At 41.6% G+C, this 27,314-nt stretch overlaps 1 protein-coding gene and 1 long non-coding RNA gene across 2 annotated transcripts in view; both read left to right on the top strand.

Annotated features, from left to right (window-relative positions):
* Window positions 1–3,141, top strand: part of LOC131764353 (uncharacterized) — a 170,879-nt gene extending 167,738 nt beyond the window's left edge. The window contains exons 2-4 of the long non-coding RNA XR_009337782.2: window positions 1,613–1,822; window positions 1,966–2,098; window positions 2,202–3,141. This is a non-coding gene — a long non-coding RNA (uncharacterized lncRNA). The remainder of the gene's footprint in view (window positions 1–1,612; window positions 1,823–1,965; window positions 2,099–2,201) is intronic.
* The window catches only part of RBMS3 (RNA binding motif single stranded interacting protein 3), a 1,499,266-nt gene that overhangs the window by 225,751 nt on the left and 1,246,201 nt on the right, over window positions 1–27,314 (top strand). The gene's annotated exons all lie outside the window — the stretch shown is intronic.

Genomic DNA, 27,314 nt, shown 5'->3' with positions numbered 1-27,314 from the left:
TTAGTTACCTAAAGGGGGAAATGGTATGTTAGCGCTAACATTATGTGATTTTCTAAACACTCTACCATCTCCATTTACCTCTGATATTTTTATGTGGGGAAGATGGGAGGGAGTTTGAAACAGAGGAAGGAAGGTCTTGATAATCTGTATTTGGAGTGCTTCATGGAGTCAAGGAGTTGTATATGAACTCACAAGACTGTTTTATTTCACATACATTTCTGTCATTCATATCATGTACCAGGTTCTGATCTAAGAGCCTAACAAGAATTCCCTCATTTAATCTCCAAACAGGCCTATGTGGTAGGTATTCTATACCCTCATTTTTAATACCCTTCACATTTCTATACCTTCCACATGTTATGACATCTTGGGAAGTCCTGCAGGAGTGGTGAAGGGAGGACAAAAGAATAAGATTCTATCTTTAAGGAGAGTAGAGAAACAAATAACTTTAGAGCATCTGTTATCTCAGGCTCGACATTTTGTGTGCATTTTCTAATTGAATGCCTAGCCCTGTGAAAGAGGGGAGAGTCTCCCCAGTTTATAGACATGGAAACAACTACAGAGGTTTAATAACCAGCCTACCATCACACAGCTAGTTCAGTGTGAGAGCTGCAGTTCTAACCCAGGCCTGATTCCAAATCCCGTACACTTTCCACTGCGTCTTCATGGCCATTAGTAGGCAAGATAACACTTTTGCATGTTTAACTCTAGTGTAAGGTAGAAATGAAAGATGTAGATAAGCTGCCCTCGGAGTTAAGATGGGGAAGGGATGGCCCCCAGCCAGGGGGGTCGTGAGAGTCTTCCTTGAAGACATAGCATTTAAATGGATCTTGGAAGTGGGTGGGATATGGCTGGTGAGACTGGGGGAAGCAGATTTCTGGTGGAGGAAGGGGCACAAGCAAAGACTCTAGTGAGATGAGGCCAAGGAGTGGGGGAGGGTCTGTCTGGGCGGGAAAGAGTATTTTGCCACCCATACTGCTTAGAGTTGCCAGTGAGTGCATGGTCATAGTGAAAAGCACACTGGCTCTTAGTTTTATTATTACTTTTGAATTCTCTACAGACAATGTGTCCTTTTTATTACGTGTGCCCAGGACAAACTACCCCCTCCAGTGCCTACCCCCTGGCAGCTAGGTTTGTTTGGATAAGTGTCTCTGGAATGCCTTCCTCTCTCTGCCTTCCTGGCAGTTCTCCAAGTTCCGGGGGTTCTCAGCCCCATTCTTTCTGGTGTGCTCCTTACCCCGTGTTCTGGGGACACAGGTCCTGTGAAGGACAGAGGGGTGGCCCTGGGCTCTGGGAGAGGAGGGGCAGATGTGGAGCCAGGAGCCTGTCTCACTCCAGGTCTGGAGCTCTGCTGCCCTAGGCAGGGAGCCTGACTGACAGAAGCTTCCTTCAGGAGCCAAAGGATGCTTTGGTTGAACCAAAGGGTGTGGACCACTGGCCTGGGGGACACTCTTAGAGATTTGTCACCTGGTGGCAAATGGAGAGTTGGAAGCTGATTGAACTCACTAAAGAGAAGCCCGAGTGGTGGTTGACGCCCCTCCTGCCCTGCCTGTTCCCCTGCCCACTGCCACCCCTGGCTAATATCCACTGCGTTTTGCTCTCTGTTATATAGTATCTCAGTGGCAGGACCCACTCGGGAGAGTTGGGGCGAGGCTGGCTGAGGTTCTCGAGGAGCTGAGTTTTGGGCTCAGGTGCCCACCCGGCAGTGGAATGATGCTTCCCGACGTTTCAAACCTTTGAGACCTCCGCGCACTCTTAGAAAGCACTTCAAGCCTCCCGTCGGCACCCGGCTGCCCAGGGGAACCCCAGGGACAGGTGTCAGGTAGAGTATCCTTTCTGAGTTTATTGTCTCCCGTCCTCCCTCCCGTCCTTTCTGTGTGTCTATGTTGCTCTGTTGTGTCTCCCTGTCCTCAAGGTTCCATAGGCCAGTGATGCAGGGGAATTGATTTATGTTCTTGTCAACAGAGAGATCGTGGCCTGAGAGGTGATGGATACCCAGATGCACTCACGACAGCATCTCAAAGATTCCACGCCACTAGCTGCTCCCAAGCATGAAGCCACCTTCCTGGAGAGGCGGCCGGAAGCCAGCCTGGAGGAGGTGAGGAATGTCACTCATCCCTCTGCCTGACTACATTGGCGTTTAGCTGTCAGTTGGTTTGGGCCCCAGCATGACAGGCCTTTTCCTGTGTGTCCTTCCACAGGTTCTACTTTTTATCTGGAGGAGGGACCATCTTCTCAGGTGTCCTGGATCTGCTGAAGGACCATGAGGGGGAGGAGGATGCGGGTCCCCAAGACAGAGCACAGCAGGTGGAACAGAGAAGCACCCAGAGCGGGACACAAGCCCAGCACCCTTCAGACTGGGGCACCCTGAGCTGCCGTTCATGATTGGACTGTCTTTGCTTTGTCATCAACCAACTGACACCAGTTCTGGATGCTTTTGAATGGTTGGCTTTTTCTTGCCCCCTGTCTTTTCTTCTCTCTTCGTTGACCTTGGGAATTGTAAGAGAAGAACTGCTTTGGAAAATATAATTCTGTGGCTGAAATTAGCCTTGTTTATGAACCAATTCTGTCCCTAGGGATTTTTGAATTGTCATCCCAGATTACCTAGTAAATGGGGCTGCGTGGTTTGATGTGTGTAGTACCGATCTTTAGATTAAAAATACATTTTCTTTCTTCCTTTCTTTCACATCTGGATCCAGGTAATGGCCCGAGTCCCATTTGCTTTGCTACTGAAGCGACGTCAGTGCGGCATCGCTTGGGGTTGAAATAAATCAAACATATATTATACCCGGGTCTCTTGCATGCTATCTGAGATGTAGGATACTCCACAAAGAAACACAAACGTTGTAGGTGGAAATTTAGTTCCTATCTGATCCTGCAGCTAGAATGGTGGAGAAATTATGGATATCAAAAGTGGCTTCAAATACTTTGAATGTAAACTAACCAGGAGTAAGTGGATGCTTCTGGAAGGTAGAGCAGGGACCAGAGATCACCTGCCCCGTCAACCGTGCCCCTTCTGGAGGCATCTGAGAACGAGGCCCACTTCTGTGTTTGCGTTTGCGTAGCCTGTGGCGTTTCTGACTTGTGTTCTGTAACTGGGCGTGCCTCGCAATAAAACACCTTCCACTGACTCAGCAACAAGGTCTCTGTCCATTTCCTGCAGTCCTGTGTCCTCACTGGCTTTGCAAGAAAGTCCAGGGTAGGCATGCGAGTGGCTGCCCGGCCAGAGATCTCAGCTGGATGCAACGCTATTGGTCCTTCAGGAATGTCTGCACATGGGGTCAGCATGTGTGTCCACCTCTTCTGCTCTCCCTATTATAACCACCTTCAGAACTTTCTAGTCAGGCATTGCCCTGTGAGGCCAGTGTGCTGCTGTCCGCCAGCATGCTTTTTTTTTTTTAAAGAAGATGTTGGGGGTAGGAGTTTATTAATTTATTTATTTGTTTTTGCTGTGTTGGGTCTTCGTTTCTGTGCGAGGGCTTTCTCTAGTTGCGGCGAGCAGGGGCCGCTCTTCATTGCGGTGCGCGGGCCTCTCACTATCACGGCCTCTCGTTGAGGAGCACAGGCTCCAGACGCGCAGGCTCAGTACTTGTGGCTCACGGGCCTAGTTGCTCCGCGGCATGTGGGATCCTCCCAGACCAGGGCTCAAACCTGTGTCCCCTGCATTAGCAGGCAGATTCTCAACCACTGCGCCACCAGGGAAGCCCTACCAGCATGCTCTAATTCTAGAGCCCCATTTATTTCTGTGAGACTTGAGGACACTCATTCTCTGAACCTGCATTTCCTCATACACAAAATATGTGGAAATATGAGGATAATGGTGCTTCCCATAGTGATGGTGCTAAGTGCCCATAAAAGGACGTCACAGGGATGGTTCTCACACATTGTACACACGCTGGGCTGGGGCCACACTCAATAAATGGTGGGGATTTTATTTCTTAATAAAGAATTGAAAGAACATTTGAATTGCTTAGAGTTGGCCTTTGGTTGAGAGCACCGAGTAACTGCTGAGTGTCATCTTAGGTCTCCTTGCTGAAAGCGTTTAGAAGGAAAGGTGGAGGTTCATAGGCAGAAGTCAGGGGAGGAGACTGCCAGCCCCTGCCTGGACCTTGTACCCAGACACCTTGGTCCCTCCTGCAGGACAGGGTAGGGCTGCACCCCCTCCTCAGGGACGATGCTGCTGCCTTTACAGAAAGTGAAACTGACATGCACTCAGGTGTGTGAGATGCCACCTTTCTCACCTGTTTTCGCCACCGGCCCCAGGGCATCCAAGGGCAGTCGAGTCTCTCTAAATACTGGCACAGAGGTCTCATTCACCTCGGGGAAGAATTCCACCCAGGGCCTCATCAGGCTGGATCTGCCACTTCAGTAGAAAGCAGTTTCCAGAAAACCCCAAGCAAGCAGTTTCCAGAAAACCCCAAGCACTCCCCGCCTGCACACATGAGATTTCAAATGTGACACACAGACCAGAGCTAAGGTAACTCATTCTGTGTCGGGTGGCGAGCAGAATTTGCTCTGATTGCCGTGGTACGTATTATAGTCCCACGGATATTACACTGGACTTCGAGCCATGCACAGTAGAAAGAACATTTCCTACTTTCTACCTTGAAGTCATTAAAATGCTAATAATAACACAAGAGCAAGTAACAACGATTAAGTCCTTACCACATACTGGGCACTGGGCACAACACTTTACAAGCACAGGCTCATTTAATTGTCACAAAACCCACATGAGGTAGGTCTTATCACCTCCCATTACTTGGACGAGAAACTGAGGTACGAATGGCTAGGTCACTGGGCCAGACCCCCCAGCTGGTGGGAGTCCCAGCTGGGATACCCCAGGCCTGCCTGACCCCAAAGCTTGGGCTCTTTACCACTGTGCTCAGCTGTTCCCTCACCTGGGTCCCAGCGCCTGTCTGCTTTACTGACTTCTGACTTTGAACCTCACCTTGGGAACTTCATTGTCCTTCCTTGTAACTTGGTTACCATCCTCTCCTGCCTGCTTCCTACGATTATTGTCTAAGCTTGGCAAATGTATGCCAACTAACAGCAAATCAATATGAAAATTGAAGGTTTTATTTTAAAAATTAGTATTTTTTAAGTTAAAAAAATATGCCTATTTCTGAGTGGGATCCAGGTTCAGCCCACTGTGTGCTGAATTTGACCTCTCTTTAGCATTCTGATGTTCCAGAGTGACGCACCCAGGGGAGGGCCTAGTGGACAGGAATGTTGAGGCCAGGAGCTACCTCAAGGGTAAATGAACGGACACCTACTAAAGGTGACATGATGTTAGATTCTTCAGCAAAACTATACTGACTCTAACCTTAGTTCCTTAGGTCTGTATTAAGGGTATCAACAAGTGGGACGAACATAACCTCTTCCTAATTCCCTCCAACATCTTATCAAGGAGGAGGTGTTATTGTGTGTCTTTCTGAAGGACCACTGGCGTTGAAAGCAGTTTACATATTTGCAGACAGATTGTAGCGGATGCAGTTGGCTCCTTGTCCCTGTTTCTGAGGGCTTTCTCGGGCTGGGGTACCTGTGTGCATCCCAGGCCAGAAGTTCTGGGGTATTCTCCCCTCCCCACTGAATCTAGCCCTCAACCAGGACTGAGGAGCGTTGGTGTATAAATGCCCCACCTCCCTCACCCTTTGGAGAGATGGACTGAGGTGCATTCTAAGCTGGTTCTGAGGTCCCCAATGAGGGGACACTTCAGTGGGCCATGGTGGGAACTAGTTTGTGAACCCACTTTTGCTGGCTGCCTCTCCTTCCTTGTTTAACACCTCACTTCTCAACCAGTGTTTCCTGGGATCACCTCTCCAATAAGTAGCTAACTTGCACACAAATACAAATACCTCTGCAATGTTAGGAACTGAAAAGAAGACCTTATCAATTAGAGACCCACTTGCCAGGGGATAATTTCCTTCCTGTGAAACAGGCACCGTCACAGGCTATGAGACATTTTTTCCTTTAAGTGAAAGACTCAACTAACATATGAGACCAAGCGAGAGTCACCTAATGGCAAATCAAATTACAATTCACTGGCTAGAACAAGTAATTAAATATAAAGGGGTAATGGAAAAAGGAAAGAGTCACAATCCCCAAGCCACCCTGTCACCTCTCAAGGACTCCTATTTGTCTTTGAATCAATTCTGCTTCAATTAACATTGATGGAGCCTGCCCAGAGTGCCTGGCTTTTGTCAAATCCCATTACAAGAGGCTCTAAGACACTGTCCACAGCCTTTGTTGTACCGGTACCTTTTTGTGGGAATATTGAATATTGTGTGGAGTAGCTAACACATTGATCAGGACTGTTATACAAGAGGTTTGCTTTTTCTGACACCGCAGTTTTGTAAATGGGATTTCATCTCTGCCTTTATTGTGCGATCGACTCAAACCAATTCTCTAAGTTCAAGTTATGATGCTCTAAAAAGCATGTCAGACTAACCCACGACTACTTGTTAAGATAAACATTGAAAATGTTGACCCTGTAAAGTAAGAAAATGTGCCCAAATCTCTGTTGAAAATGTCCCCGAATCTCTGTTAGAGGCATCGCACACCTCATTTGTTTTTTTGTTGTTAGGTCGGGGACACATGCAAAATCCCACGTTTCATCTATGGTGTTCCCAGTAAAGACTTGGTGTATCAGAGATGTAAACAGGACTATGGTTGTACCAGAGTCTGCCTTACCTCTTTTCACTCCTTGCTCAGGTCTTGGAGGGTAGGGTTATATTTTATGCTTCTTTGTTGTCAATGTATGACTGAAATCAGGGCTTCCTTCATTATCGGTAACCATTCCACCTTTACTCAAAAATGACTGAAGTAGGCAATGGAAAATAATTATTTTATAGATTTCCTACTGAATCTCAGTTTAAGCCAACAGGAGTGTGAACCCAGCCCTGCCCTTCTGCGGGAAGGAAGGAGAAATCAGAGCCCCATCCTTGGGTGTATGATCTGATATTGAAAGGCAAAATTCCTACTAGGAAAAAAATCAGAGAATAACATCTTCTAGGATCTCTAGTGACCAAGGATCTTTAATGATCAAGTATCTTTAGTGACCAGGTGTAGGGAAAACACTTGCTACTATTGGTAACTTTTTAATTGCTCCCATTTGTAATCTTATTCATTATTAAATTTTTTTCTCAACATTCAAACACTACTTTTGCCACTAATAAATCAAAACATACTTTAGGAATCAAATCATCTTAAATCTTTAATTGCTGATGACAAATTTAAGTAGACAGCTGCTCCTAAATATTTTGATAAAATCTCTATCAATTTCATTTAAAAGCTTCAGAAAATTCAAAAGCAGATAGCATGCACATACGTGCATATAAACACACAAGTAATCACAATGGGATTCAAAATGTATTACACCTATACTTAAATGATCAAGAAATATTATACTATGGGTTTGATTTATGTCTTCATTATTTATAAACTTGTTTTGTACCTTCCCTGTATTTTATACTTCTCAGTGTTTCTACTTTCCTAGAGCTATAGTAATACAGAATGTGGTGTCAGACCAGCTGAGTTTACAGATTCTGGATTATGAGTCAATTATTTTTGGTTGGCATATGGGATCTTAACGAATCTCTTCAAAATTGTTTCCATCCTGAGCTGATGGTTTTTGGCCTGAGTTTTGTCTTAGAGTCAAGGTTCGGTTGCTATGGCAATGAGTCATCAGAAACCCTTATACTAGCAACATGGAGCCCCCCTGAGAGCACCCCGTCCATCCAATCTTAGTCCCAGGCAGTGAGCCTTTACTTCACGATGCCTTGGTTTCTCAGTATTTTTGGAATAAAAACACCCAGTGGTTTCCTCATTGAAGGAGTGAAAGGGGGAGTCTAGTCAGATGACCCTCTTCTTCAGATGCTGCCTCATACATCAGCCTCTAATACACGGCTGGACTTCCTATTGATGGTTAAGTGTGGCCATAGGAAGTGATCACTCCTCTGGTTAACCAAGAAAAGTCTCTAACTTTCCTTGAGTTATCTGACTTAAAATTAAATCTACCTGTTCTTTTCTATTTACTTAGAAGAAAAATCAAATAAAAGAAACAGAACATCTATATCATATCTGTATTTCTATCTCTATCTCTATATAAATTCTCTAACCTACTTATTAAAAATATTTAAAAAAATAAATATGCCCTTATTTTTGTTTTCCAATGAACTTTTTGTGTACCTTACACTTTTTCATCGTGGAGTACTATTATGCATCAAGGCATTTCATAGTCATGTTGTCCCAGTGAATTATAATTATTCATGTTGCTCAAATGATTGCAATGTGTACACCCCATTAAGCTGCCTCTTTTGTATTCCTGAGGCATTTTTGAAAGTCTGTTTCATAAAGGTAATGAGATGTTTCATACCCATATTAATTTTTTTCTACTATTAGCTAAGCTTTTAGTCCCTGAGAAACCCTGACTCCTATTAATAGAGAATAGCACTAGAGTTGCATCCATTTTATCCCCATGAGTGCGGTGGTAGATAAAGTAATGCTACTTTGGGCCACTGTTATGGAAATGCTGAAACATATATATTTTAAGATCATAAGTTTTATTATCATTTTCTAATAGGAGAGTGCTAATATTATTACCCATCCCACATTTTTAACTAATATTAATTTTAAAAATTTATTTTCTATACCAGGCCCTCTTGGATTATCAACTCAAACTGTAATCATGCTCCTTTCCCAGTTATTTACCTTATATGTTTTATTGATCACCGTTTTAGAGTTCTTTTCTTAACAAACGTAAGACAGGATGCAAGTGGACATAGCTATGAAATACAATAGAAAGATCAATCTTCTCATTTGTAAAAGGAATGTGCTGATGAGGTTTAGAATGGAGATTTTGTCCCCTGGGCACTGGACTAATCATTGGGATTTTTATCATTCGTCTAAAGTAGAGACCATTCTCTGAGGACCACTGGTTTAAGGAACATAAATTAAGGTTTGTTGGCCAGGTAGGGCTAGCCTTTGGGACCTTGAACTTTGAGGCTATTAATCAAGCTGAAGATTAAGTTAAAAAAATAGTGGCTTCTAGAAAGACAAATCCTAGGGTTATAAAAATTGAAATTACCATTATGAATCTTACATATTCAACCAGGTCTGTCTTCTACTCCTTGGTACCAATTTCTTCAGGCAACTCTGACTGCTTATCAGTTGTAGATCTCATATAGAGACTGAAGTGCAGAGAGGTATACAAACCTCAATGAAAAATTAACAGAATTTTCATAATTCACGTAGAAAATTATTTTCACCATAAACAAACACCAATGAAATTTCTCTCCCCAAATTCTTTGGATGGGGAAAGAATTCACACAAACAAAGGAATTTTGTATCTTTAAAACCCAGATCCTAAATCCTGATTTAATTTTAAGGTGGAAGTGTACACCTTGCCTCCCTTTCCCTGACATCTGTTACAGCAGGAAGTCTCTTCCTAAGTGTTTAAACAAGTGCCAGGTATGCTGTCACTTCGAGATGAATAATAAACAGCCATGATAAATGGATGTTGTGGGTGACATTAATAAGACATTTGTAATCCTGCAGGAAGAATCATGCTGGAAGATAAATAGATGCATTTATTGATACTATTGTTAGGAGCTTGAACTTTTGACACACAGAGCACGTGTTCAGTCTATTTTGGAACTTCCTGATGAGACTTCTTTGCTTCCCTCTTCCTCCAGCTGCCCCCACATGTAGATGTTCCTCGAGATTCTGCCTTTTCTCTTTGTCCCTTCACCTCTGTATTTTTCTATCAGTGAACTCTTCTGCACACTTCAAGTTGTTATCTCTAGAGGAGATGATTTCACAGTCCAACCAACCCCTCCCCCCATTGAATCTTCATTTCCAGTTGACTGTAGGGCATCTTTATCTAGATGTCATTCTGGGAACTCAAACCACTTGCCCATAGCAGGACTCAGTGCTTCCTCTTCCCAACCCAGTTTATCCTTATATTTTCTTCTCTTTGAATATGAGCCACCTTATTTGCTTCATGAAAACCTCTCTCTTTATCATTTCAGACATCCACAAGATTCAGCCTCCAGGATGTCTCTCTGACATTGGTATCTTTATTTCATCTTCTACTGACAAAACTGGATCTTAGGCACCCAATGCTGCCATTCAACTGATTGTTAAAGCCTCTTAACTGATTTCCAGTCCCTCTCTGCTACAATCCATCTTAAATATCATTGCAACACAAATTTGGAATTTTTCTGGATGCCCAGTATATAATGAGATGTGGTCAAACTCTATCCTGCCATTCTGGATTCCCGGGACAGCCCTAACTGGCTTTCTCACTTTTCTCTCTCACTCTTTGCTTATGAACCCTCTCACTCCACTGGTGAAATATTTATCTCTAAACATGTCTTTCAATGTAATCTTTTGTTTGTATTATTCCTCTTCATATCATCTTCTTTTTTTTTTTTTTACTTATTGGAATCCAATGTACATTTTAAAGATAGATAAGAAATGCTACTTTTCTATAGAGTGTTGCTTAATTCACCTCAACCAATACCATCTTCTTTTCCCTTAAACTCCTTCGTTACTCTCTGGGGTTTTCACTTATGCCTGTACTGGGTGGTTATGATGAGGTGGACCATTCTTTGTTAGCTCCTGAACTCTCAAATCCTGCCATGCATCTATATGGGAAGTGTTGAGGTGGACATTCCTGGCAATGCATGCTGTTACAATCACTCCCACATTTGAGAACCTTTTCTTGGCCAGGCACTGTGCCAGGCATTGGAGCCACACTCAGTTCAGGCTTTCATAGAGCTTATGTTCTAGAAGAGAGACAAAGAGAAGAAATAAATTAACGTAGGTTGTGATTTGTACTAAAAAAAGAAAACAAAGTGATATTCAAGAGAGTTGTGGGTATGAGATGTATGTAGTTAGGGCGAGTTCCTCTGAGTCAGTGAAATTTAATATGAGATCAGAAGAATGAGAAAAAGCCAGCCTGGCAGAGGACTGGGGGAAAGTGTTCTAAACTGAGGACCAGCATGTGAAAGGCCATGAGCCAGGAATGAGCTTGGTATGTTTAAAGAAGAGATGAAAGGCCAGTGGTATGGAGTATCATAAATAAAAGTTGTATGAAATGAGATTGAAGTACAGGTGGGAATCAGATCATACTGGGCCTTGTAGACTTTGGGAGAGCATTTGGATTTTATTCTAAGCATTATGAGAAAACATTAAAGGAATTTAAAGCAGGCTAATGCTCTGTGGGGATGGAGTTAGAGTGGCACAGAAGAAGAAGCAGGCAGATGATTTATTGTCCTAATACGTTAACTTCAAACTGTTATTTGGAAACTCTAGGTTGGGTGAGCTGGCCTATGGTTGGGTCTCAAAAATTCCCTTTGCTTTGTGGTCTAGATCAAAAACAAGTCAAATTACCATCTTGGCCTCTTTCCCCATTGGCCACAAGCTTACCTTGGCCCTTGATATCTTGTGAATCCTAGGGCAGGAAAAGGAGGGCAAGAACAAACTCAAAGATAAATATCCCAAAGATGCTCAAGGACCAAGGGGCATGGGAAAACTTTCAGAAAAGGGAAAGTCTAAAAATACAGGAAATCCAAAGAGTCTAGGCTATGCGGATCCTACAGTTTTTAACTTTTGGGCTTATAACACTGTAGCTTCTATGATTACAACAAAGTTTCATGCTCTATCCACGAAGCCAAATAGTGATCTTGGCCTGTGTCCCATGTCAGGATCCCCTCTTAGGGACGGACAAAAAAGGGTCTTGAGCTTTTCATAAAGACTTTCGATTTTTTATTCCTTTTAAGGAATGGCATGTGTATAATAGGCACAAAATATATAACTGCTAAACTAAGTTAAATATTTTATAAGCCACTGTCTTTAATCAGACTCTCAGAGGTAGTCACACTCTAGAGTTTTTGCATTATTAGTTAAATTCTCTCCCTATTGTTTTTTGCTGAGTCCAACATAGTCTTTATCTCTTTTTTTCCTACAAGTGACTAATTGTGGTATTAGTTACTCACTGGAGTAATCCCTTTTTAAAATTTTAAAGGATATAAACATTATTTAGGAACTTCTCTGATCTTTTTATAATTTACTTTTTCATGCCTTTTTAAACTTTACTTGTTTTTAGTCTCATGACTGCTGGATCATTCTTAGGTAAGATTATTAATTTATTGATGAACAATAATAACTTGATATAACATTTTCCCCAGATTAAAAAATAAGTTGTTTCAGCCATCATAGCCTTAAAGTAAGGAATAGTTAATGAATCAAAGTATTATCTGATGTAACATATGTTTATTGGCTTCAGCTATGTTCTAGTTCATGTGCTAGAATCAGAGGTGAGGGACAGTATATGGATCTAAAAGATCACAGTCTAAACTCCAGTAAAATCTCAGGGAAGGGATTTTAAGGATTATCATCCAAAGCTTAAATTCTCTCTGTAGAGTTGCTGCCAAATTGTGATCCAGCTTCCCTTGGAAGTCCTCAGTGTCAGTGACCTTGTTATCATCCATGGCAATCAGTGCATCTCTGGGAAGCTCACGCTTATTATCAGGTGAAGATCTCTCTCTCTGTGAGCTTACCCAGGGATTCTCGTTCTAACTCAAGAAATCCAAATCCAAACTCCTACAGAGACATGGCAGATGGTACACATGAGTTAAGCAATCCAAGTATTAAAATTAAGAAGTTCAAGTGTTATAATAAGTGGCAGCTGGTATGTGGCCACGATGTAGTGAGGACAATAGGGAGTGGTAGGGACTATGGTAAACTGAAGAGTATGCCACTTTTCAGCTCTCATTTATTGTTTTTTTGAGCCAAATATTCCTATGGGGTTTTTTCCAAAGAAACCATAATGTGGCCTTAACAGTGTGTCTCTGTGGCATAGTCTGACTTTTAAATTGGCAACCAATTCAAAACCTTGAAAATATTCTGTGGGTCAACACTCTGAGAAGGAAACCACACATCTACAGCTGGATTTGGCCTGTGGGCCATTCACTTCCAACCTTTGTTTTGAGCCCCACAGCTGTAAGGAAGGAATGCAAATTTTCTTTTACTTGACAGCCCAACAGCCAATCACCATCATTCATAACCACAATCTTCTCCATAATTTCTTTCTTCATTTAAGCAGCACTTCAGCCAAACTCGCAGGAGATTCTTGATCTAATCCACACACTGCCAGTAAATAATTGTGATTAGGTGACATCCATACAAGGATTATGAAAAAACTCAAGGGTTATAACTACTTGGAAAACCTTTGCCAAACTGTTTCTTACCTATATAAAATGTTATTCTTCCAGAAGACTCAGGGCACAAAAATAAAGCCAAATCTTATTGAATGCTGGACATTTCACGTTGATAGTGAAAATATTTGGAGAAAGGTTTTCTCAAATCATCCACCAATTCTGCATATGACTTTAATTAGATAAAACGCCTTGTCTGGTGTCTGCATAGTAGGCATTCAGTAAATGTTTATTCCTGTGCTAGTTATTCTCCATTTGCCTCCCACCTAGACCAACTCTGACAAGAAGGGTGATTCCTCTGGACCACACAGCCAGGCTCCCTTGCCATGTGGCTTCCATTAGGGTGTAGCCAATGGAGCCATCAGAGATCAGAGCAGAGTGAGGTCAGGCTGTTTCTTCCACATTCCCTCCCTGCTTTGCAGCCCCACCTCTGGCAAGAGCTGTGTCTCTGTGTTGTCCCACATGTATCCAGAAAGCCCTGTGCCGGGGCTCCCGTGATGCTGATTGTCTCTGCTGCTGCCTTGGCTTCTTAACATTAATGCCAGATGCCTCAACATCCCTTGTTTGTCCCTTACTCTTGCCCCCAGTAGCTCTGTCTCTTGATTTTAAATATTTGGGGCGATTTTGTTTTTCTACCCTGACAGATACATACTCTTTCCCTTTCTCCTTAGCTCTTACAATGCCATCTCTCCATCTCTGAATGAAGGAACTTGTATCTAAAGAAAGGTTTCTAATTTGTAGTTAGGAGTGTTCCTCATTATTCTCTTGTTTCTCTCTTGGTGGGTGTCAGGATCTTCTTGGACAAGTCAGTCTCCAGAGTCCTGTTTCTAATTACTAAGCACTATCCCTTGGATCCATGGGGTGCAAGAATATCTTTTTAAATTTTTTTTTATTTTTTAAAAATTTTATCGGAGTATAGTTGATTTACAATGTTGTATTAGTTTCAGGTGTACAGCAAAGTGATTCAGTTATACATATACATATGTTCATTCTTTTTTAGATTCTTTTCTCATATATGTTATCACAGAACGTTGAGTAACGGGACCGTCTGTGCTATACAGAAGGTCCTTGTTGGTTATCTGTCTTAATGAGTATATAAGGCTGCCATCTCCAGTAGGCTCTGCACATCCAGAAGCCTTAGTTGTTCCTAGTTTCTGAACTGGGCCTGACCTCTTAGGATGTATCAGAAACTTTATTCTCAACAGCAGGGTACGAGTTTGTCTTCCTTTTCTGACCCCTATTTCTGGTGAGCTTGAAAAGATGCCCACCAAACCTATCCTTTACTATAATTTCTGCACTTTGTGTCTGCTCCTATGGTATATTCATTTCACACCTGGAGACGTTCTCTAAATTGTACAAACTTCCCAGAATCATAGCCCTGCCACCCTACCTGATCTCAAGTATAGAGGGCTGCATGGATTCTGGATTCAAGTCTATTAGGCCCTGGAATTTTCACCCTCTGGCTTAGGCTGTACCCAATCTCTTTCATTCCTTTTCCTTATGCCCTTCAGTTAAGGTCCAGCAACGGCTTGGGGAAGAATCTGAACCAGTTATGACAGTGTAATATAATAGGTCACCTCTGTCAACAAAAATTTTATGTCTGTTAAATGTCAGGGACCAATAAACATAGCACTACCTCCAGCCCTACATCTGTAAAATCCACTAACAAGTAACTAGGGAGAAATGAGTAGAAGTTTGATTTACAAACTCAGAATATCTCTTGGCAAAATCCATTTTTAAAACAATATAGGTTTTAAAAGCTACACTAATGATTTTAATATGGTCTTATCTTTAAAGCACTTTCTAAGTGCTAATTCTCCCAGCATGTTTCTGAAGTATGTAACATTACCAAAGGTGTGTGCCAGACTGGGTTATTTTTAAAACAAATTAGTATAGTGAATAAGCATTCTGCTTTTGCCTTAATAGTTAAATTGGATTTGGGGATATCAATTAAAACTACACAATCAAGGCAATTAGTTTTACTCAATGGGTTCATAGACTAGGTTATATGTAGACATTTTATAATGTTATAGTCAATGCCCATTTCTTTTCTGTTGTATATTTCTACAGAGTGACCCCCTAGAGCAGAGATTCTCAGCCAGCAGAAATTTTGTCTCCCTTGGGATATTGGTGATGTCTGGGGACATTTTTAGTTTATTTAATTAATTTATTTACTTATTTATTTACAAGTATAGTTGCTCTATAATATTATATAAGTTATAGGTGTACAATACAGTGATTAACAATTTTTAAAAGTTATACTTGATTTATGGTTATTATACAATATTGGTCATATTTCTCGGGTTGTACAATATATTCTGGTAGCTTATTTTGAACCTCATAGTTTGTAACTCTTAATCACCCATCCCAGTTTTGCCTCCCACTGCCTCCTCTGGTAACCACTAGTTTGTTCTTTATATCTGTGAGTCTGCTTCTTTTTTGTTATATTCACTCTATTCACTAGTTCGTTGTATTTTTTAGATTCCATGTACAAGTGCTATCATACAGTATTTATCTTTCTCTGTCTGACTTATTTCACTTAGCATAATACTCATCTGGAGAAGTTTTTCCCCGATGGGGAAGAGAGGGGTCAGTATGCTACTGGTATCTAGTGGGGAGAGACCAAATACCTTAAATACCCTACAATGCACAAGAGAGACCCCTACAGCAAAGAAGGATCTAGTCCAAGATGTCAGTAATGCCAAGGTTGAGAAGCTCTGCCCTAGAGACAAACGTTGTGATTTGTCATTTCTGCAGGCTGTCTCCCCCGACCCCTCTCCAACCCCAGACTAGGGTGAACACCTTACTAACTTCAGGTCACTTCAACTAAGGGGGATTTTTGCTTAGGATTTCTTCCATCTTGCTACGTAGTGGCTGTGCATGTGATGATGCTGGCTCCATAGCTGAGTGGAGAACAGAGGTGCTCATCATGATCTCTCAATCAAGACACGTGTGGCCAGGAGAGGACATTGTTATTTGAAACCCAACTGACTGTAGCTGCCTTTCCTGCTAAGAGAAGGGGCGGGGGAGGCAGGCGGGGGAAAATAGATGATGGCAGCATAATTCTTATCATGAAAAATAAATTCGCATACGGCTTCTTCCCTTCACAACGACATATTGAGGACAGAAGCAGGCGAGCTTGCAGTTGTGAATTCTGGGTTTCTGAAGGTGAGGATCTGAACAAATGGCCCTTTAGTTTAACTGAGGATGTTGATGAGTTTTGGGATTTTCACAGGGAGGCCTGTTAAGGTAACTTGTTCAGTATAATAGAATGAGGGGGTTGGCTTTCTGGGTGAAGGAATCCAAGTCTGAGAGATCAGGAAAATAAGAAAGCCAGAAAAGGTGTAAAGTCTAGAGGAAGAGGAAGATTACCAAGCAAACAGTAGGAGGCCAGAGATGGTTGAGATAAGTGACCTGTGGGAGATTGCACTCCTGGTGGGGACTCTACATGGCTTTACAGAGAAGGTATGTCTAACACTCAGTCAACTCAGGTTATCTGTCTCTCTGTGCTGTAAACACACACACACACACACACACACACACACACACACACACACACACAGACACCACTTGTGAGTAGTTTTTGGCAATGTCAAAGTAAAGGGGATAAATTCCACAGCTGAATCAGTGTAGTGTACAGAGAAATGCATCTACATGGGACCCTCAGACTTTACTCGACGCAAAGTAAGGTCCCAGAGCTAAATACAGGTAGGAAACTGTAAATCCTGGCAAACTTGCAGACATCTTGCGAAAGGCAGATGAATTACTATAGAATAAAGGGAAGGGGATACAAATACATTTTATTTAAATCTCAAAGGATGAGGTTACTTCAGCTGGATCTGAGTAACATCATATATTAGAAGATGCCTGATTTCCAGTAACAGAAATCTACATCAAACTGGCTTAAGCAACAAGGGAATTTATTGGCCTCGATCGTTGGGAAACCCCAGAGGCAGCTGCTTCAGGTACAATTGCATTGAGAGGTACCAACTGCCATAGGGGCTTTGACCGTCTCCATCTTGGGACTTTACTGTCTGCTATGAAGACTTCACTTTAAGGGTCATTCTTCTCATGAGGCAGCACAGATGGCTCCTGTGTACTCCAGGCTTCTGGACACTTTGGTGTCTCCTATCTCAGAACGAAAAAGGCTGTCTTATTTGGGTCACGTACTCAACCCCGGGTCAATGCCTCCACCTAGAGGGCAGCATAGTCTGGCCCTCCTGGGTCACGTGTTCATGCTTTTGCCTGGGGAGTCAGGATCCTGTGGTGGGTAGGCTCACCAGGTTTAGGGGGGCATTTCTCCAAAGGAAAAATTACTAAGGAGACAAAACTATAATGAATATGCACTGAACACAAATTAATCTCTGGCGGGGGGTGGGGTGCAACGGGGAAGCACAGGGAGGTGGAGACATCACTCCCATCCCTCCCAGCCCAAGCTATGTCTTTCTTATCCTCCACTTGAGCAGGAGTGGAGGCCCCTTCTCTGATCCTTCGTTCCTTGCCCACTTCTACACTGTGGCAGCTAAAGGGGAAGAAAGCCCCTGGGGAGGAAAAGGCCCCTCTGTGCTGTGCCTGGGACCTGGCCTGACCCCAGGGGGCTCCACCCCCATGTCTCTTCCTCCCTCTCTCCTGTGCCCATGTGCTTTCTCACTTTCTCTCTTTCTCTCTTGAACTGCTTGAACTGTCTTTGTCTGCCTTCGGTATCAGGGAAATACTGGCCTCAGAAAATGAGTTGGGAAGTGTTTCCTCCTCTCTTTTCTGAAACAGATTATGTAAAATTGTTGTTAATTCTTCCTTAAATGTTTGGTAGAATTCTTAAGAGAAACCATCTGGCCCTGAAGAAAGATTTCTTATTTAGGAACTTTTAAATTACAAATTCCTTTTCTTTCATGGTTATAGACTGATTCAGATTGTCTACTGATTATTGGTTGAATTTTTGTCATTTGTGGGTTTTGAGCAATTGACTCATTTCTTCTACTTGTCAAATTTATGAGCATAAAGTCATTCATAATATTCCTTTATTACCTTTTTAACACTGCAGGAGCTGTAGTTATATTCCCTAATGCATTCTTTTTTTTTTTTTTCGGTACGCGGGCCTTTCACTGTTGTGGCCTCTCCCATTGTGGAGCACAGTCTCTGGACGTGCAGGCTCAGTGGCCATGGCTTACAGGCCCAGCCACTCTGCGGCATGTGGGATCTTCCCAGACCAGGGCACACACTCATGTCCCCTGCATCAGCAAGTGGACTCTCAACCACTGCGCCACCAGGGAAGCCCCCTAGTTCATTCTTGATATTGGTGATTTGTGCCTTCTCTCTATATATTTAAAACAAACAAACAAAATCTTTGTTATTCTTAGTAAAGGTTTATCCGTTTTATTATCTTTTCTGAAGAACCAGCTTTTTTTGTTGTTGATTTTCTTTATTGTTTTTCTGTTTGGTTTCACTGAATTCTGTTCTTACCTTCATAATTCCCTTCCTTCTTCTTGCTTTGGACTTATTTCATATTTCTTTTTCTAATTTTTTGAGGTAGAAACTTAATTTATTGATTTAAGATTTTTCTTTTTTTCTATTGTAAGCATTTAGTGCTATAAATGTCCCTCTAGCACTGCATTATTTGAACCCTATAAAATGCATTTTTGTCTTGTTTTTATTCAGTTTCATGTATTTTTTTTCATTTTTTGAGACTTTTTCTTTGACCCGTGGATTTTTCAGAAGTGTATTGTTTATTTTTCATGTTTTTAGAGATTTTTGTGTTGTCTTTCCATATTGATTTCTAGTTTGATTATATTATGTTCAGAGAACACAATCTACATAATTTCAACTCTTTAAATTTTTTTGAGGTTGTGTATGACCCCAATACAGTTTATCTTAGTGAATGTTCTATGTGCACTTGAAAAAGAATGTATATTCTGCTATTGTTGGATGGAGTGTTCTATTGATCCTATTGGTTGATTGTGTTGTTTAAATATTCTATGTCCTTGCCGAATTTCTGCCTAGAAATCCTATCTCTTACTAACAGGAGATACTGGACAATTTTTCCAGTAAAAAAACAAATAAATAAAACATATATGAACATGCATACAATTATTTGCACACAATTTCAAGGATTTTCTAAGTTTTTCTATTGCTCTTGTAGGGACAAGAATCTCTATTTAAAATCTCTGGTCTTGATAGAGATTTTCACTCTTTTCCATACCATAAGTAACAGAGATTGTTTGATAAAGTCTTGAAGTAGGGCAATAACTATGAAGGGAAGAGGACGTCATCACAGATGAGATGATGTTGACAATTTGTATACTTCACAGTTTTGCCCAGGCTTGGGCATGGCTGCTTTAATATAAATAAGAGTAGAGGGGTTCCATGTAATTAGGGATTGTGATCATCATAAACATCCCTCTAAATGTAGGGATGCCATTTAGGCACCACAGGTGATGTTCCAAACGTCAATCACCTATCATAATGTAGCAAGTACAAAGTATATATCCAGAGTCTTTGTGTGTGTCAACTCCACTGAGGTAAATATACATCAGGTAGACCAATGATCACATGGTAAGGAGATGAAGATGAGGCCTATATCAGTTAGCTATGCCTGCATAACAAACACTCCACAACTTAGGGGCATAAAACCATAAATATTTATTATTGCATACAGGTCTTTGGTTCAGCTGGATGGTTCTTCTGGTCTCAGCTAAACTAACTCATGTGAATGAGATGAGTTCCATGTTGGGTCAGCAGCTCAGTGGACATTGGCTGGCCCTGTCCCATATTCAAAGAATTGGTTGGCAACTGACTGGTCACTGATACTGCCCTTGGCCAGGACAATGTGGATCTTCCCATGTGGTCTCACTGTGTGACAGTGGTGGAAGTCTGAGCTGGAGAGTCAAATACACAAAGGGCCTGAGGCCTAAGCCTAGGATGGACATACCTCTCTCCTGCCATATTCTACTGGACAGAGCAAATCCTCAGCCAGTCCAGATAAAAAGAGTGAGGAAATACATTCCTCTCTTGATGGGAGGAGCTGCCGAGTCACATTGCAGTGAGAGAAGACACAGCATGGCCATGAATTAGGTCATGACTGCAGTTAGTCTCCCTGTTTCCTTAAACAAGAATACTGGGAAGTCATTTGGTTTTCAATTACTGAAGCTTGCTTTAAAAAGCTTTCTGCTCCTTAAAATGATAAAGAACTTTGTGAGATTTTGCTCTGTGTCTTAAGGTAATTGGGTACTATTTTCTTGACTGTAGTTAAATTGTTGTCATCATATATTCCTAGAAATAAGACTACCAAACAAAGAGGGAGGGAGAGAGAAAAGAAATGGAGAGAGGGAAGGAATGAGGGATGGAGGGAGACAGAGAGAGAGAGAGAACAGCCTAGTATTATGAAATCCAGACTTTATGGATTTCCAGGGCACTGATAACAGCTGTTAATTCTGTTAGGCCGAATAGACCCCTACTTGCTATTTCAAGATAATCCTGTCAAAGGCAGTGGCTCTGTTGGAAGGCATTACAGTTATTATTCAGCATTGCTAGAATCCTTTATGTTTGCAAAGTGCTTTACAGGCTCCTTTATTTTTATTTTTCTATGAGTAGTTTGGTATTTTTAGTTTTGTTTTATAGCCGAGTAAGTATGGTCACACTCTTTTCCTACTGTTATCCCTTGAATATTATTATAGAGCCAGAGGGCCTTTGAGAGGTCATGAGATAAAGAAAGGATGGGGACTTTTCATTTGGTCTCACCAGAAGAGAAGGTTCTGGAGACTCTGGAATGTTCTTTGGCATCCCCATTTCCATATTTTGTCACTGTGACAGGTAAGCCCTCTTCATGTGCAACCATAACACCTGCCACTTCTTCTTGTTCAGTCTTACAAAGGCATAGAATGCAACGGCCAGCATCTTCCAAAGACCACCATTAACAAAATGGATAGAGTCATGGGGGGCTCTCTTTGGGGAAGGAAAAAAATTTCTGAAGTTGTTGGAGATTTCTAGTGATAGTTCCTTAATGCAAAAATCAGTCTAAGAAGCAGAGCAAAACAGTGTATCTAGGCCAGATAAATCAGGTTGAAAAACTAGTGTTCATTCATGTAGTTATTCAATCAAATAACTTCCGGGTGTCATGTGCTGTTATAGGCCTTGAGGTGATAAATGGGACACATTCCCTGCCCTCAAGAGCTTGCATTGGAGTCCAGGAGAAACAGACTTGTAAACAGATAAATTACTATCTTCTATCACAGGTAAACAGGTGATTACTACACATTCTGTCACCCATTTTTTTAAAATTTAATATTTTTATACAGCAGGTTCTTATTAGTTATCTATTTTATACATATTAGTGTATACATGTCAATCCCAATCCCCCAGTTCATCCCACCACCCCCTCCTCGCCCCTTGCCGCTTTCCCCCTTGGTGTCCATACGTTTGTTCTCTACATCTGTTTCTCTATTTCTGCCTTGCAAACCAGTTCATCTGTACCATTTTTCTAGATTCCACATATATGTGTTAATATACGATATTTGTTTTTCTCTTTTTGACTTACTTCACTCCATCCGTGTTGTTTTTAGAGAGACAGCCTGAGAACTGAGAGGGGTTTCAGATACCATGACCTATTCCTTCTTGCCATCCGCTGTGGTTAGATGTCTTGTGTCTTCCTTGAAAAGAGCTGTCTGCTCTTTCAGCCAAAAAAATATCTGTTGCATTCTACTTCCTCCAGTTTAGGACTTAATACTAGACTTTGGAGGGTTTTCCTCAGCAAAGTGTAAAACTATTCACAGTGGTTTTGGTTTTGTTTTTAACATTTTTTTAAAATTTATTTATTTTTGGCTGCATTGGGTCTTTGTTGCTGTGTGCAGGCTTTCTCTAGTTGCGGTGAGCGAGGGCTACTCTTCGTTGCGGTGCGCAGGCTCTAGGCACCCAGGCTTCCAGAGTTGTGGTTTGTGGGCTCTGGAGTGCAGGCCCCGTAGCTGTGGCACACGGGCTTAGTTGCTCCGTGGCATGTGGGATTCTTAACCCACAGGCGGATTCTTAACCACTGCACCACAAGGGAAGCCCCTCACAGTGTTTTGTGAAAAAAAAAAAAAAAAAATCTCATACCATTTTAAGAGCTTACTTTTGCGGAATGACTTGTCGAAAGTTTGAGAATTCATAAACCAGGTTTCTGCTGCTAAAAGAAAATGGGCAACTTGGTACTAACTTGGTTTAGTTGGGCAGTTGGCAACAGAGTGGGGTGCTTTATTTGGATAATTGAGATTCAGATGGAGAAGTTTGGATGAATGACTCAGCTCTCCTGTGAAGGTTTTGTGATGGGCCCCAGGACCACAGAAAGCCTGCCGTCAAGACAGTACTTGAAACATAAAGTGATACATGAGCAAAGATGAGGTCAAATCATTCATCAAATTCCCTAATTATGCCTGAGAAAACCCTGCATATAAAGTATCCCAAGAATATAAAATAGAGATGGTCTCTGACTGTTATCAGGTAGGGATACTTGGTATTAACGTCTTTGTCAAACAAAGGGAAAATTTGTAGAGGAAAGTCTGTATTTTGGGATGAATTCAAGTGGAGAGCAGGAAACCACTCAAACGTAGATTCTCTATCACTTAGCAGAGAAATGTACTTTTTGAGATGCTTAGTAACTGGGACTAAAGTTTGTGCCAATGGAGACACTGATTTGGGAGGGTCTCAGACCCTGATTAATATACAGCAAAGAGGCATGGCGGTTATAGAAAGGGCAGCATCTGGGATTTACATATTTGTGATTAAGAGATAGATTGCTTGAGGTCTTAGATATTCTCATCCTCCCAAGGCAACGTGGGCCTCACACTTGTAGGCCTGTTCCAGAGAGATGGGTCTGATTTCTGAGTGTGTTAGTCAGGATAGGCTAGGTTATGCTACTGTAACAATCATCTTCCAACCTCAAGGGTTTAGCACAATAAAATATTATTTCTTTCCTCTTTGATCAGGCAGGAAAGCAGGTAGTGGCTTTCAGGCTTTCCTATGGGAATCTTTCTAATCCTCTAAAGATAGTTAACATGCAAAAATAAAATTTAGCAGAGCTGCAAAAATATGGTTTTCTTCTAGCTTCTACTTTGGCAGTCTCAGCACTGGATATAGGAGGGTGCTTCTGGTTCCCCTCCGAAAGAGAAGGCGCATTCCTTTGGCAAGTTTTTCCATTCTTGTATTTTAGCTGAATGAGACTGGGAAATAGAAAACTGTTTCATTTATCACATTTAGTGATAATTAAAGAGAACCTTGCAGCTTTTCTTGAAAAAAGTTAAAAATAAAATTATGAGAGATTGAAATTCATACAAGCAAAGCATGTTACTATAGGAAAATGCGTTGCTTCAAGTAGCGCTCATTGGCTCAGATATTGCCAAGCATGAATCTTTTTTCATCACTTGGGAATATTTGAAACCTGGAATATTCTAGCTATGTTGTACTGCCTCATTTGGCCTGGTACCATTGACATAAGCCACACATTACCTTGATTTGTATCCATTGAAACAACTGAAACATGTTTTTATATCAAATTGAAGATCTTGTTCTCACCCTCATCATCATTGTGAACTTCATTGGGATGTTGTGGAGTGGTGCAGAGTTCCCTGACCTCAGCGCTATTGACATTGACCCATCTTCTTTGCTGGGGAGCTGTCCTGAGCATGACAGTATATTCAGCACATCGTGGACATGACTCACTAGATGCTAGTGGCATGTCTTCTCTGGCCCAGTTTTGACAATCAAAATGTTTCCAGATCTTGCCAAATTTCCCCTGCTGCTATTTCCACCCCCAGGTTGAGAACTAGGTGTGGGTACCAACTGAGTTGAAAGTAGCCAATATATATATATATATTTTTTAGTTTTTTTTAAAATTTTTATTTTATATTGGAGTATAGTTGATTTACAATGTTGTGTTAGTTTCCAGTGAACAGCAAAGTGATTCAGTTATACATATACATGTATTTATTCTTTTTCAAATTCTTTTTCCATTTAGGTTATTTCAGATTATTGAGTAGAGTTCCCTGTGCTATACAGTAGGTCCCTGTTGTTTATCTATTTTATATATAGTAGTGTGTATCTGCTAATCCCCATCTCCCAATTTATCCCTCTTCCCCTTTCCCCTTTGGTAACCATAAGTTTGTTTTCTATGTCTGTGAGTCTGTTTCTGCCGTGTAAATAAGTTCCTTTGTATCATTTTTTTTTAGATTCCACATATAAGTGGTATTATATGGTATTTATCTTTCTCTGTCTGACTTATTCCACTTAGTATGATAATCTCTACATCCATCCTTGTTGCTGCAAATGGCATTATTTCATTCTTTTTATGGCTGAATAGTATTCCATTGCATATATGTACCACATCTGCTTTATCCATTCATCTGTTGATGGACATTTAGGTTGTTTCCATGTCCTGGCTATTGTAAATAGTGCTGCAATGAACATTGGGGTGCATGTATCTTTTCAAATTAGACTTTTCTCTGGATATATGCCCAGGAGTGGGATTACCATATCATGTGGTGGCTCTATTTTAAGTTTTTTAAGGATCCTCCGTACTGTTCTCCATAGTGAAGCTAGCCAATATTTAACCAATTGAATTTTTTTTAATGAGATTCTCAGTGGCAGAGAGCAATTAGAATGTTTAATTTTAGCTACACAGGCCAGTTCCTTTTTAAAGACTACGTTCAATTTCCCAATTCCACTTAGTGGTTGTCACAGAGGAGGTCATAGATTTCATAAGATGTCACAGCTGGAAAGGACCTGAGAAGTCATCTGTCATAACCCCTCTGTGACAGAGGAGGAAACTGAGGCTCAGGTTGGAGGCGGCCCACTGATGCCAGCAGCACAAGGTAAATAGTGCTGTCTTTCTAATGCTCTTTGGAGGAGTGTTTAGACCTAATGATTTTCTCCGCTGTGTAATTTTATGCTGATACAGTTTCTACAGAAACAGGGCCACGGTGCATTGGGCTAATTTGACACCACACTTAAAGAGGCTCCAGAAGAAAAGAAATAGGGAAAACCAAGGTGGTTTTCATCAAATTTCTCTTCTTATAGCCACTTAATCTGGATCCCAGAGTTGTGGTCACAGGGCTGCATCCCTCCTACTGGGATTTTGAATTTGTTTGCCCCATGTGGGTTTTTCTAAGGAAGCAAGGATGTGGTTTGTGTTATTAATGCCACTCTTTATGAATTGTTTAGCAGACACTATATTATTATGCATTTGCTGTGCATTGGGAGCTAGTGTATTGTGATGTTGACCTGAGGAAAAATGGAGCCCAACACCAAACAGCAGGAAAAAAACAGAAAGATGACCCTTCAGGAGAAATAGAGCTAACACCTCAGAGGTAAATATATGCTTGATACATTCACATTAAGGATAATAACACAGAATCATAGAACTAAGAAATGGAATAGGGGAGGGAAAAGATGCAGCATTCAGATGGTCATTTCCCCTTCCCCTGCGGTGACAATTATTAACCAGTTATAACACCTGTGATGGACACAGGCTTATCATCCTTCTCAAGACAGCACACCAGGGAGTCACTTCCAATGCACTGGCATCGACAAGGAAATAGATCTATGATTTAAACATGCTTTTCACCTTAAAGGTATTCTGGGCATCATTTTTTTTAAAAAGACGTCATTGTTTTAAAAAGGTAATGACCCCAAATCATGAAACTAGTCATTTAAAACATTAGGAACCAGAGTGTGTATTTTTTGAGTCACTGGCTATTTTTTTGTTCCCTCTACCAGGCTGGGGGATTGTGCTAGAAATTCTTCCAGGAGAAGACATATGATGAGAGGATAAACATGTGCCAAGTTTGGTCAGGTAGAAGCCTGGGACAGGTGATGACTGCTGATCAGACCCACCTTGTTGGCACCAGAGGATGGGGAATGGCCTTGTGTTAAGGAACCTGGTGGTCCAGGGTCACTCTGCAGCCACGTGCTTTGCAAAGTAACGCTAGTGAAGAGAGTGCTTCCAAATCTAGGGATTGGCCGTGGTTGGACACACAGGGTGGATTATTGAAGAATGATCCATCTCCTCTCTTGATTAATGGAGTTCTTTCTTTGAAAGGGACAGAGACTTACTCAAAGTTCCGTGTCTAATGGGGGTGAGAGGATTGAGGGGGTATCCAGAAGCAGACAACTCAGACTCAGAAAGAAGAGGAGGCAGAGAGTTTTCCCCTAGCGATGCTGGGGGCCCTGTCAGGAGTTTTGGGGGGAAAAAGAGAGAGCAGAGATGACATGGTATAAAACACTGTTACCAGGGCTGTCTCTTCCTTGGTGACCATGGATAGAGCAAGTGCAAAGATTGACATTTCTTGTACATCTCCTTTCTACTACAGCACAGAATTGGGGACCAAATTTCGAAGTCTGAATTGTAATCGTATCTCTGTTACTTGGAAGTTTACTGGCCACAGTCTCACTTTATTCATGGGTACAAGACAGCAATACTCACACATGGGAATCTGTAGAGATCAAATTTGATGATAACTAATATTTAAGTAGACTGTGCAGTTTATAGCACACTTATTCATATGTTTCTCAATTGGTCCCTCAAGTAAACACGATGGAAAAGTATTTGTAAACTTCAATCTGCTATAAAACTACTGTAGTTCTTGTGATCATTATATTCCCCAGGAAAGCTTGAGGAAGAGAGATGTTTCGTGTGGTCCAGCCTGGCCTGCACACGCAGTGACCACGCGCTTGTGTCACGACTCTCATACCACAGGATCTGCTCTTGTAAAGATGACATCCTCAGGCCCTGGTTTCTAATGCTTGCGTAGGACCAAATCAGGTAGTATATGCTCGCCACTCTTGGAACTTGCTTTTACAAAAAGTACATTAACCACATGCATTTTTCAGAGAACATCATAGACCTAAAAGTCTTAACTTCGGGGAACTTAGCAAATGCTTATTTATGGTACAATTTTAATGTCCATAAATATCTCCACACTCTCAGTTCCCATGGCATCTGTAGTTAACTATTTCTCATAAGTCAGCTGTTGTCAAAGTGTGGTCCTTGGGCCAGCAGCATTAGTGTTGTCTGGGAACTTGTTAGAAATGCAGAGTCTCAGGATCTACTCCAGCCCTCCTGAATCAAACCTT

The sequence above is a fragment of the Kogia breviceps genome, chromosome 10 (assembly GCF_026419965.1).
Source record: "Kogia breviceps isolate mKogBre1 chromosome 10, mKogBre1 haplotype 1, whole genome shotgun sequence".
NCBI classification, from domain to species: domain Eukaryota; kingdom Metazoa; phylum Chordata; class Mammalia; order Artiodactyla; family Physeteridae; genus Kogia; species Kogia breviceps.
Note: the sequence above shows the minus strand (reverse complement) of the source record. Positions and strands in the feature narration are given on the sequence as shown.